Below are 12,624 nucleotides of genomic sequence, written 5' to 3' on the forward strand. Positions count from 1 at the left end.
TTGCTTGCAAGATGAACCAGGACTCACCATCTGCAGCATCGTCAACAGAACCGACTGTGGTCTTTTGGTACAGAGCCGAGTGGAGAGTCTGAATCAAAGGCTCAGGTGATTCTACGACCGTGTAGACTGCAGATTCCTCGACTTGCGCTATCAGGTGGTGTGTTTACAGGTTCCGGTTAATATGTCAGGGATCCACTGCACACAGGAGGCGGCTGCACGGTTAGCGGGGGCTGTGTAGAGGGGACTGGACGGCTTTTTTTAGGTTAGAGGGTCTCAAGATACTACAGAAAGAACGTCAGTTTAAAAGCGTGCAAAGAAACACAGGAAGATAGACCCATAAACAATCGGCATTCTAATTTTTAATTGTCGTAACTGTGTTGGAAAAGATCCAAAAGTCCAAGCGCAAATAGAAAGCACTGAACCGCAAATTTTTACAGGTACAGAAAGTTGGCTAAAGATCCTTTTACAACATATCTGAAATCGTTTTCAGAAAGGATAGAATACGTACAACTGGCGGTGGAGTGTTTACTGTTGTCAGAAGTAGTTCACATTGTACCGAAACTGCAGTAGAAGTTCCTGGAGTTAGTATGGGTAGAGGATATACATGACAACTGGATTAAATTAATAAATGGTGCGTTTCACCAACCGTCTGACTCAGATGATACAGTTGCTGAGCAGTTCAAAGAAAATTTGTGTCTTATTTCAAGTAGGTACCCTACTCATGCAGTGGTGGCTTCAATCTTCCCACGACATGTTGGAAAAAATGCATGGTTAAAGCCGACTGTAGGCATAAAACGTTTCTCTGCTCGCCGTTCGAGAGTGTAACGGTAGAGAAATAGTTTGAAGGTGATTCGATGACCCCTCTGCTGGGCGCTTAATTGTGGATTGGAGAGTAATCATGTAGATGTAGATATTTCAGGAGATGTGACGTCATAAACATTGAGCTGCGTGAAAACGGAACTGCAGAGATATAAAACTTTCTGGCAGATTAAAATTGTGTGCCGAATCGAGATTCCAACTCGGGACCTTTGCCTTTCGCGGGCACGTGCTCTACCATCTGAGCTACCCAAGCACGATTCACGCCTCGTCCTCACAGCTTTACTTCTGCGGAGATATAGGTAAAATATGTTAAATATATGTGAGATGCTTGTGACAAGTGAGTATTTGGGAAAAGCCGTGGGTGGAAAGCTCCTTCTAAACTCCTGGATCGGTTTTACACAAAATTAGAACACATATTACTTACCTCCTGGAAACATACACTGTTTGGGTAAGGACAAGCGTCCTCCTATTGGGATGCGGGTGATGATATGGAGTGAGAAGAGGGAAGGAAGAGATGGACAGACAGAGAGGGGGAAGGAGGAGGTGGACACAGGTATGAGAGAAGAGAAGATGGACAGATAGAGGTCAGGGGGAAATGGACAGAGAAAGGGAAGATGAGATAGACAGAGAGGGGGGAGGAAGGAGCTGGACGGAGGAAGAGATGGTTCAAATGGCTCTAAGCACTATGGGACTTAAGATCTGAGGTCATCAGTCCCCTAGAACTTAGAACTGCTTAAAACTAGCTAACCTAAGGACATCGCACACATCCATGCTCGAGGCAGGATTCGAACCTGCGACCGAAGCAACCGCGCGGTTCCGCACTGAAGCGCCTAGAACCGCTCGGTCACATCGGCCGGCGGAGAAAGAGATAGACAGAGAGAGGGGTGAGAACCAGATGACAGGGAGAGGGGCAGAAGGAGATGGACAGTGATTGAGCGGGGTGGGGGATGGGGTGGAGGAGATGGACAGAGGGTGGACGGTAGACGAGGTGGACAGAGATTGGAGGAGAAGAAGATGGACAGAGAGGGGGGAAAGGAGGAGATGAACTAATACAATTGGAATAAAAACACACCTAGCAACACCGTATACTTAGCTAGGTTGTTGTAAAGGTGTAGCCTTATTATGTTTCAAGATTAAGAAAATCAGTTTTTCAATTGTTTTGAGATTTATTTTGTAAGAAATTCTGGGGGAGAACGTCTAGTATGATAAAAAAATTTATAGCTAATAAGTTAGGTAAGGGAACCATTCATAGACTTCAAATATACTATGTGATCAAAAGTATTCGGACACCTGGCGGAAAAAGACTTCCAAGTTCTTGGCGCCCCCCATCAGTAATGCTGGAATTCAATATGGTGTTGGCCCATCCTTAAGCTTGGTGAAAGCTTCCACTCTCGCAGGCGTGCGTTCAATCAGGTGCTGGAAGATTTCTTGGGGAATGGCAGCCCATTATTCACGGAATGCTGCACTGAGGAGAGGTATCGATGTCGGTCGGTGAGGCCTGGCACGAAGTCGGCGTTCCAAAACATCCCAAAGGTATTCTATAGGATCCAGGTCAGGACTCTGTGCAGGCTAGTCCTTTACAGGGATGTTACTGCCGTGTAACTACTCCGCCACAGACCGTGCGTTATGAACAGGTGCTGGATCGTTTTGAAAGACGCAATCGCCAGCCACGAATTGCCCTTCAACAGTGGGAAGCAAGAAGGTGCTTAAAATATTAATTTAGGCCTGTGCTGTGATAGTGTCACGCAAAACAACAAGGGTTGCAAGCCCCCTCCATGAAAAACACTACCACACCATAACACTACCGCCTCCGAATTTTACTGTGGCACTACACACGCTGGCAGATGATGTTCACCCGACATTCGCCATACTCACACCCTGCCATCGGTTCGCTACATTGTGTACCGTGATTCGTCACTCCATACAACGTTTTTCCAGTGTTCAGTCGTCCAATGTTTACGCTCCTTACACCAAGCGAGGCGTCGTTTGGCATTTACCGGCGTGATGTGTGGCTTATGAGCAGCCGCTCGACCATGAAATCCAAGTTTTCTCACCTCCCGCCTCACTGTCGTAGTACTTGCAGTGGATCTTGATGCAGTTTGGAATTCCTGTGTGATGGTCTGGATAGATGTCTGCCTATTACACATTACGACCCTCTTCAACTGTCGGCGGTCTCTATCACTCAACAGACGAGGTCGGCCTGTACGCTTTTTTGTTATACGTGTCCCTTAACGTTTCCACATTACTATCACATCGGAAACAGTGGATCTAGGGATGTTTAGGAGTGCGGAAATCTCGTGTACAGACGTATGACGTAAGTGACACCCAATCACCTGACCACGTCCGAAGTCCGTGAGTTCTGCGGAGCGCCCCATTCTGCTCTCTCACGATGTCTAATGACTATTGAGGTCACTGAAATGGAGTACCTGGCAGTAGGTGGCAGCAGAATGTACCTAATATGAAAAAAGTATGATTTGATGGTGTCCGGATACTTCTGATCACATAGTGTATCTGACCCAGAGATCATCACCTAAAAGGTGTCAATATTTTCATAACATTTAAAAGTATATTAAGATGAAAGCACTACAGGCCCACAACTTGTAATTATGATAGTTTGAATATTACTGCATAGTTTTGCATTATGACCGTTTCGGAAACAGACGATAAAAAAATTTTGGCACATGGAAGGAAGTTTATAAGGAATATAGAAATATATAGTTTTTCACAATAAACTCTAATTAACAGTATAAACGAACAACTACATATGAAATTAATGTTAACCAGATTTCATGAAGTAAGTCGCCTTGGCTGAAAGTGTAGAAGTGAAGGAGTGAGGAAGAACCTTAAAGTAAGAACAAAACATCAAGAGTGTAAGCTGAAATCCTCGTCGTTGTCAGAAGAGGAAGGTCTACTCCAGAAGAGTTTGTCATGTGTAACAAGGCGATGCGAGAGTAGTGATAAACTTCGATAAAGACATTGCAATGAATGAGAGACCCAGATGAAATAAGAGAAGGCTTAGGCATTAGGAACCGTTGGTTGAGAAGTCTGCCCCAAAACACAGGGGACCAGAGCTGATCGGAGCATTGGGTCTGGAGCTGCGCAGTGAAAGCTGCTATAGGTGGGCTCTTAACTACCGCTATCTGACCGGATGCGATGGAGATGCAACAAGCGCTTTTTTGGTAAAGTGAAGGAATACAGACTCCTTCGCCCATAGTCTTGCCCTTAGGTCGGGAAACTGCCCTTAAAAGGCGGAAGAATCAGCAATAATGAACGGCATGAGGATGTAGAAGGCAATGGAAACCATTGCATTAAAGACACATACTGGGTATTTATTCAAAGAACATGTGGCCTGTAATTGATAAGAGTGTCATGGTGATCTCTCCATTGGCAAAAGATTCCGGATTAGCATCACTTTCGGATCCCCGAAGAGGGGTCCCAAGAGGGAGGTGGCCATGAGAAAAACATGGATTAACCAACAATTGGATAACATTCTACGAGTCGAAGCCTGGAATTTCAGAAGTCTGAAAGTAGTAGGAAAGTTAGAAAATCTGAAAAGTGAAATGGAAAGGATCAGTTTAGATGTAGTAGGGGTCAGCGAAGTGAAATGGAGAGAAGATAATTAATTCTGATAAGATAAATATAGGATAATATCAAAAGTAGCAGAAAATGACGTAAAGGGAGTAGGATTCGCTATGAATAAGTTGGTCGGGCAGAGCGTGAGCTACTGTGAACAGCTCGGTGACAGGATTGTTCTCATTAGATTTGACAGCAAACCAAAGCTGACAACGGTGGTTTAGATATGCATGGCAACATCGCAGGCAGAAGATGAAGAGATTGAGCAAATACACTACTGGCCATTAAAATTGCCACACCAAGAAGAAATGCAGATGATAAACGGGTATTCATTGGACAAATATATTATGCTAGACTGACTTGTGATTACATTTTCACGCAATTTGGGTGCATAGGTCCTGAGAATTCAGTAATCAGAACAACCACCTCTGGCCGTAATAACGGCCTTGATACGCCTGGGGATTGAGTCAAACAGAGCTTTGATGGCGTGTACAGGTACAGCTGCCCATGTAGCTTCAACACGATACCACAGTTCATCAAGAGTAGCGAATGGCGTATTGTGACGAGCCAGTTGCTCTGCCACCATTGACCAGACGTTTTCAGTTGGTGAGAGATCTGGAGAATGTGCTATCCAGGGCAGCAGTCGAACATTTTCTGTATCTAGAAAGGTCCGTACAGAACCTGCAACATGCGGTCGCGCATTATCCTGCTGAAATTTAGGGTTTCGCAGGGATCGAATGAAGGGTAGAGCCACGGGTCAAACACATCTGAAATGTAACGTCCACTGTTCAGAGTGTCGTCAATGCGTACAAGAGGTGACCGAGACGTGTAACCAATGGCACCCCATACCATCACGCAGGGTGATACGCCAGTATGGCGATGACGAATACACGCTTCCAATGTGCGTTCACCGCGATGTCGCCAAACACGGATGCGACCATCATGATGCTGTAAACAGAACCTGGATTCATCCGAAAAAATGACGTTTTGCCATTCGTGCTCCCAGGTTCGTCATTGAGTACACCATCGCAGGCGCTTCTGTCTGTGATGCAGCGTCAAGGGTAACCGCAACCGTGGTTTCCGAGCTGATAGTCCATGCTGCTGCAAACGTCGTCGAACTGTTCGTGCAGATGGTTACTGTCTTGCAAACGTCCCCATCTGTTGTCTCAGGGATCGAGACGTGGCTGCACGATCCGTTACAGCCATGCGGATAAGATGCCTGTCATCTCGACTGCTAGTGATACAAGGCCGTTGGGATCCAGCACGGCATTCCGTGTTATCCTCCTGAACCCACCGATTCCATATTCTGCTTACAGTCATTGGATCTCGACCAACGCGAGTAACAATGTCGCGATACGATAAACCACAATCGCGATAGGCTCTACCCGACCTTTATCAAAGTCCTTACACGAGGCATCACAACAACGTTTCACCAGGCAACGCCGGTCAACTGCTGTTTGTGTATGAAAAATCGGTTGGAAACTTCCCTCATGTCAACACGTTGTAGGTGTCGCCACCGGCGCCAACCTTGTGTGAATGCTCTGAAAAGCTAATCATTTGCATATCACAGCATCTTCTTCCTGTCGGTTAAATTTCGCGTCTGTAGCACGTTATCCTGGCGGTATAGCAATTTTAATGGCCAGTAGTGTATATGAGGAATTTTAATGAGTAATTCAGTATGTAATGGGAGATGAAAATCTAATAATCATGTAGGTCTGGAACGCGCTTATAGGGGAAGAAATAAAAGAAATGTTACGGGGGAATATGGACTTGGAGTTTCAGATGGTAGTAGCGAATACTCTGTTCAAGAATCACAAGAGGGGAAGGTACTGTGTGCTTGGAAAAAACCTAGAAACACAGGAAGGTTCCAACAGGATTACATCACGGTCAGACAGAGATTCTGAAATAGGATATTTGCTTGTAAGGGGTATACGCCATTGCAGATATAGACTCAGATCACAATTTAGTGACATATTATATACAGTTACATAAAATTTCAGTGGCTCTGACTGGCTGAAATGAGCGATGCAGAAGCTCCCCTGTTTCGGCAGGCATGAAGGTCGAGAGGGTAGCGCAAATCTGGTAGCGGGCGCCGCAGTGAGCATTTGTTCAAATGTGTGTGAAATCGTATGGGACTAAACTGCTAAGGTCATCAGTCCCTAAGCTTACACACTACTGAACCTAAATTATCCTAAGGACAAACACACACACCCATGCGCGAGTGAGGACTCGTACCTCCGGCGGGACCAGCCGCACAGTCCATGACTGCATCGCCTGAGACCGCTTGGCTAATTCCGCGCGGCCGAGCATTTTTACTGGTGGAGTCTCTTGCCAGTTATGTTAATTATTCCATGACAAAAGTATCATGATGATCTCTTTATTGGCAAGATTCCGGAGTAGTCCCCCATTCGGATTTCCGGGAAAGGACTACCAAGGGGGAGGTCAGCTTGAGAAAAAGATTGATTAAATAACGAAAGGATAACGTTCTACGAGTCGGGGCGCGTAATGTTAGAATCTTGAACCTCGTAGGGAAGCTAGAAAATCTGAAAAGGGAAATGCAAAGGCTCAGTCTATTTATAGTAGGGGTCAGTGAAGTGAAATGGACAGAAGACAAGGTAACAGGTAGTATCAATAGCAGAAGAAAATGGTATTATAGGAGTAGGATTCGTTATGAATAGGAAGGTAGGGCAGAGAGTGCGTTACTGTGAATAGTTCAACGATAGGGTTGTTCTCATCAGAATCAACAGCGAACCAGCGCCGACAACGATAGTTCAGGTATACATGCTGACGTTGCAGGCTGAAGATGAAGAGATAAATATATGAGGATATTGAAAGAGTAATACAGTACGTAAAGGGAGATGAAAATCTAATAGTCGTGGGGGACTGGAATGCAGTTGTAGGTGAAGCAGTAAAAAAAAAATTTACAGGACAATATGGGCTTGGGACAAGGAATGAGAGAGGAGAAAGAATAATTGCCTTTTGTAACAAATTTCAGCTAGTAATGACGAGTCACAAGAGAAGGCGGCATACTTAGAAAAGGCCGGGTGATACAGGAAGATTTCAGGTAGACAACATGGTCAGACAGAGATTCCTAAATCAGATAATATATACCTAGGAGCCCATATAGACTCTGGTCACAATGAAATAGCGAAGAGTAGGCTGAAGTTTAAGAGATTTGTCGGGAGATACGCTTGAAGTTCTCTAAGGCTATGGATACAGCGAGCAATCACAGAAGTTGGAAAGAAAACCATAGGTATAAAGAAGAAACCATGGGAAATAGAAGGAATACTTCAGTTGATCGACGAAAGAAGGAAGTAAAAAAATGTTGTAGTTAATTCAGGAATACTGAAATTCAAGACGCAGATGAATGAAACAGACAGGAATTGCAGGGAAACAACCTTCTGTGAAATTAGAAGCAAGGGTGATATCACTAAGAGTGCAACGGGAATCACACTGTTAAATGCAGAGGAGAGTATTCATAGGTGCAAAGAGTACACTGATGGCTTCTGTGAGGCGGAAGATTTGTCTGATGTGGTGGAAGAAGAAACTGGAGTCGATTTAGAAAAGATAGGGTATCCAGTATTAGAATCAGAATTTAAGAGAACTTTGGAGGACTTAGATCAAATACGGCAGAATGGATAGATGGCATTCCATCAGAATTTCTAAAATCATTGGGGGAAGTGGCAACAAAATGACTATTCACATTGGTGTGTGGAATGTATGAGTCTGGCGACATACTGTCTGACTTTCGGAAAAGTATCATCGATACAACTCGGAAGACTGCGCGAGCTGAAAATTGTGAGAATTATCGCACGATCAACTTAACAGCTCATACATCGACGTTACTTACAAAAAAAAAAAAAAAAAAAAAAAATACACAGAAGAATGGAAAAGAAAACTGAGGATGTGTTAGATGACGATCAGTTTGGCCTTAGGAAAGGTAAAGGCACCAGAGAGGCAAGACTAAAGAAAAATCAAGACACGTTCATAGGATTTGTCGACCTGGAAAAAGCGTTCGATAGTGTAAAATGGTGCAAGATGTTCGAAACTCTAACAAAAATTAGGGTAAGCTACAGGGAGAGACGGGTAAAATACAATATGTACAAGAGTCAAGAGGGAATAATAAGAGTGGACGACCAAGAACGAAGTGCTCGGGTTAAAAAGGATGTAAGTGAGGGATATAATCTTTCGCCCCTGCTGTTCAATCTGTTTATCGAAGAAGCAATGATGGAGAAAAAAGAAAGGTTCAGGAGCGGAGCCGACCGCGGTGGCAGAGCGGTTCTACGCGCTTCAGTCCGGAACCGTGCGACTGCAGAAATGAGAGCAGCGAGAAACTGAACATCAGGATTGATGGTCACGAAGCAGATGAAGTCAAGGAACTCTTCTACCTAGGCAGCAAAATAACCAATGACGGACGGAGCAAAGATGACATAAAAAGCCGACTAGCGCTGGAAAAAAGGGCATTTCCGGCCAATAGAAGTCTACTGGTATCAAATATAGGTCTTAATGTGGGGAATAAATTTCTGAATTTCTGAGAATGTACGTTTGGAGCACAGCTTTGTATGGTAGTGAAACACGGATTGTGGGAAAACCAGAACAGCTGTAGAGGGCAAAAACTGTAGAGGCAGACAGAGAATGGAATACATTCACAAATAATTGAGGACTTAGGTTGCAAGTGCTATTCTCAGATGAACAAGTTGGCACAGGAGAGGAATTCGTGGCAGGCTACATCAAACCAGTCAGAAAACTAAAAAAAAAAAAATAATAATAATAAATAAATAAAATAAAAAAATCCAGAGACGTAGCTTGGGAGGGGAGGCAGAGGGGCTGCTGGTGGCTCTCGTCCGTTGTTGCAATTATCATTTAAAATATTGTTTATGACTGCATGGTCGCGGAACAGTTTCTAGCGTGTCGCGTATGTACATTGGGAGTAATTAATGTGTAATCCGCCTGAAATGGCAGAACTGTATTTGATCTGACAGCCTACCCCCTCTCTCTGAGTTTGCCTCCCCACTTTGAAGTGTATTTCTATTTTATTATGTCATGTATAAAAATGTTTAACGCAGTTAGAGGAGGCTCAAACTGAGTTATTGGGAAACAGCAGACATAGATACTTTATACGAGGGTTGGAACTTTAATAGTGGCAAATGTTTATTTACAGCTCGTACAAAATAGATACGTGTTTTAAAGTTTTACTGACCTTCAAAGTAGTCACCAGCATTGTGTACAACCAGTTGCCAGTGATGTGGAAGTTGTAGGATACTCTTATCAGTGCCAGTTGTGTTGACAGACCTGTTGAGCATTGTCAGGTCCTGCAGAAAGTGTCACCACTTCTGTCTCTAAGCTGGTCGTAGGTCGTGTTACAAAAATGAACAGCATAGAGACAGAGGAAATGACACTTTCTGCAGGACCTGACCATCATTTTGTAGGACAGTGCTCAAGTACGTATGGTGCAAGCTGTTACTGATTTGTTTGACTGATGGGGCTGCTAAGTGCTATACCACCAACTGTACTCCCCTGATTTAAGCCCTTGTGAGTTCAACTCGATTTATAAACTGAAGAAAACACTTCACGGCATTCGCTTCAGAACTGTTACAAATTCGTCAGGCAATAGACTGCGTCGCTCGACCTGTCAACGCAACTGGCATTTGCTAAGAGTGTCCTACGACTTCCATATCGCTGGCAACGGGTTATACTCAATGCTGGTGACTACTTTGAAGGTCAGTAAAACTTTGAAATACGTATCTATTTTGTACGAGCTGAAAATAAATAGCTGCCACTGTTAGGAGAAAGTTCCAACCCTCATAAATATCACGTGCAATGTATTAAGGCATAGCGAACTACGGTGTGATTAAAACCACAGGAATCATTAAATGACACTCCTTAAAAAGTTAAACTATGTGCTTACTAAGTAGTTAAGGAGTTCCTCCAATTATCACCATTATAGCACCACATCTGTACGAGTCCACGACCGAGCGCATCCGCTGCAGCGAAAGGGACACCTCTATAGACGCAAGGTTAGTGACTTCAGAAAAACAGCGAGCTGTGACGGTTTCGCACATTTCCAAGGCTTGCGTGTAAGTTTGCTCCATTACAACTACATCACAAGGACTGTTGTAACATGAACACAGAAAACGTTACAGAACGCTAGGGGAAGGTCTTCCTAATGTAGGACTTTGTTTAGAGAATTTGATGTGAACCTTCACGAAAGACACTTCACTACAGTTTGGAGATCGCTCACTATTTAGCAATGGTCTTCAGCGGTCACAGACCTCTGTTTCTAGCTGCTGCTGAAACACATGATCCACCCACCTCATTCACGCTACCACTCGAGGACGCTCTCAGCCGAATCCCACACTCAGTTACATATGCCGCCAGCGGACTGATGGCTGCCTGTTAAATGACATACATTTAAACACTTGCTTCACAGTCTGCCTGTCAATATCTGTTTGTTTCTGAATAACAATGCTGGAAAGTTACTCTGAGAGTTTTCATCATTGTTTTATTATTTCAGTAGCGGCGAAGTAAATACATTACTTGTTTAATGATACTCTTCTGTAACGGGTTACTGAAGTTAATTTCCTGTGATACCAAACAGAACAGTTTATACAAACAATATAATGCCCTCTAAATTTGCGCTACCACACCTACACTGCCACAGTTTTAGTATTCCAGGCGGCCTGACTGAAAACGACTTGCCCCAGTTAGAGGGCGAGATAAATACCGACAGGCCATCAGGATCACATGTTATTTTCCTATCCAGTATTAGGCCGTGGGAAGGGATGGACTACTGCCCTATTTACAGGGAGCTACTGATTTGAATGCATGCTGGGGGTAGGTGGTAGAAACAGCAGGACAAATAAAAGGTTTAGAAACGAGCTCAAAGAGATATATTATGAAATTAGCACAGAACAAGGAACTCTTTTAACCACTGACACAGACACGTTCACAGAATGACATAGAAATAGAATTCACAGATAGCTACCAAAGTTTAACTGAGAACACTTCGGAGACAGAATACTGAACCGTGAGCGCATGGTTTCGGCAACAAAAGGGGGAAAGGGGTTGCAGAATTCAATGAACCTTACTGCATGGCTGGCGCTGCTGCTCTCCCGTAGTATTGCGAAATACTCACGATCACCGAACGACCGAAACGGCAATCGAATCCGAGCATCATTATTAGACTGTACTCGAAGCCACGAACCGTTAAGCTTTATCGCCGCAAGGCAGAGGGTACCTATGTCAATAGCCTCTGTACGTCCATATTTATACAGATGATTGGGGGACCTCGTCTGTTCAATATGTAATGTCGAATATATACATCTTTAAGCCGTCTAAATTTCCAATAGTTATTTTATTTGAGCAATCAGTTTCGGCGCAACATTAGAAATGCCATCATATGCTTCCTTTACGCCGGCCGCGGTGGCCGTGCGGTTCTAGGCGCTCCAGTCCGGAGCCGCGCTGCTGCTACTGTCGCAGGTTCGAATCCTGCCTCGGGCATGGGTGTGTGTGATGTCCTTAGGTTAGTTAGGTTTAAGTAGTTCTAAGTTCTAGGGGACTAATGACCACAGCAGTTGAGTCCCATAGTGCTCAGAGCCATTTGAACCATTTTTGCTTCCTTTACACACATATGTGTGTAATATTCGCTGTCCTGCCATAATAATGTCACCACCCATCGAAAGCCAGAATAAGGACCTTTTGCACTGCGCAGTGCTCCAAGACATAAAGAAAGAGTGTCCGTGAGATTCTGGAAGGTACCGACAGGGCTGTGGAGCCATGCCGACTCCATTGCCATGGTCAGCTGCACTAGGTCTCCTGGTTGAAGATCCATGACACGAACAGACCGATCATGGTGGCCTCACAGATGCTCGACTGTGTTTAAATCCGGCGAGTTTCGTGCTCAGAGGAGTACGGTAAACTCATCCCTCTCTTCCACGCCCACGCCCGTTCACTGTGAATTGTGCGACACGTTGCTTTGTTTCGCTAATAGATGCCAAAGTACTAAGGAGAAACAAACTGCATCTAGCCGTGTGTGTGGTACACAAGGATACGTCAATGGATGTGTTGATCCATTGTGTCTTCCATAATGATGAGAGCACCCAAAAAAAAAAAAAAGGTTCAAATGGCTCTAAACACTACGGGACTTAACTGCTGTCATCAGTCCCCTAGAACTTATAACTACTTAAACCTAACTAACCTAAGGACATCACACACATCCATGCCCGAGGCAGG

The sequence above is a fragment of the Schistocerca serialis genome, chromosome 2 (assembly GCF_023864345.2).
Source record: "Schistocerca serialis cubense isolate TAMUIC-IGC-003099 chromosome 2, iqSchSeri2.2, whole genome shotgun sequence".
Classification (NCBI taxonomy): Eukaryota; Metazoa; Arthropoda; class Insecta; order Orthoptera; family Acrididae; genus Schistocerca; species Schistocerca serialis.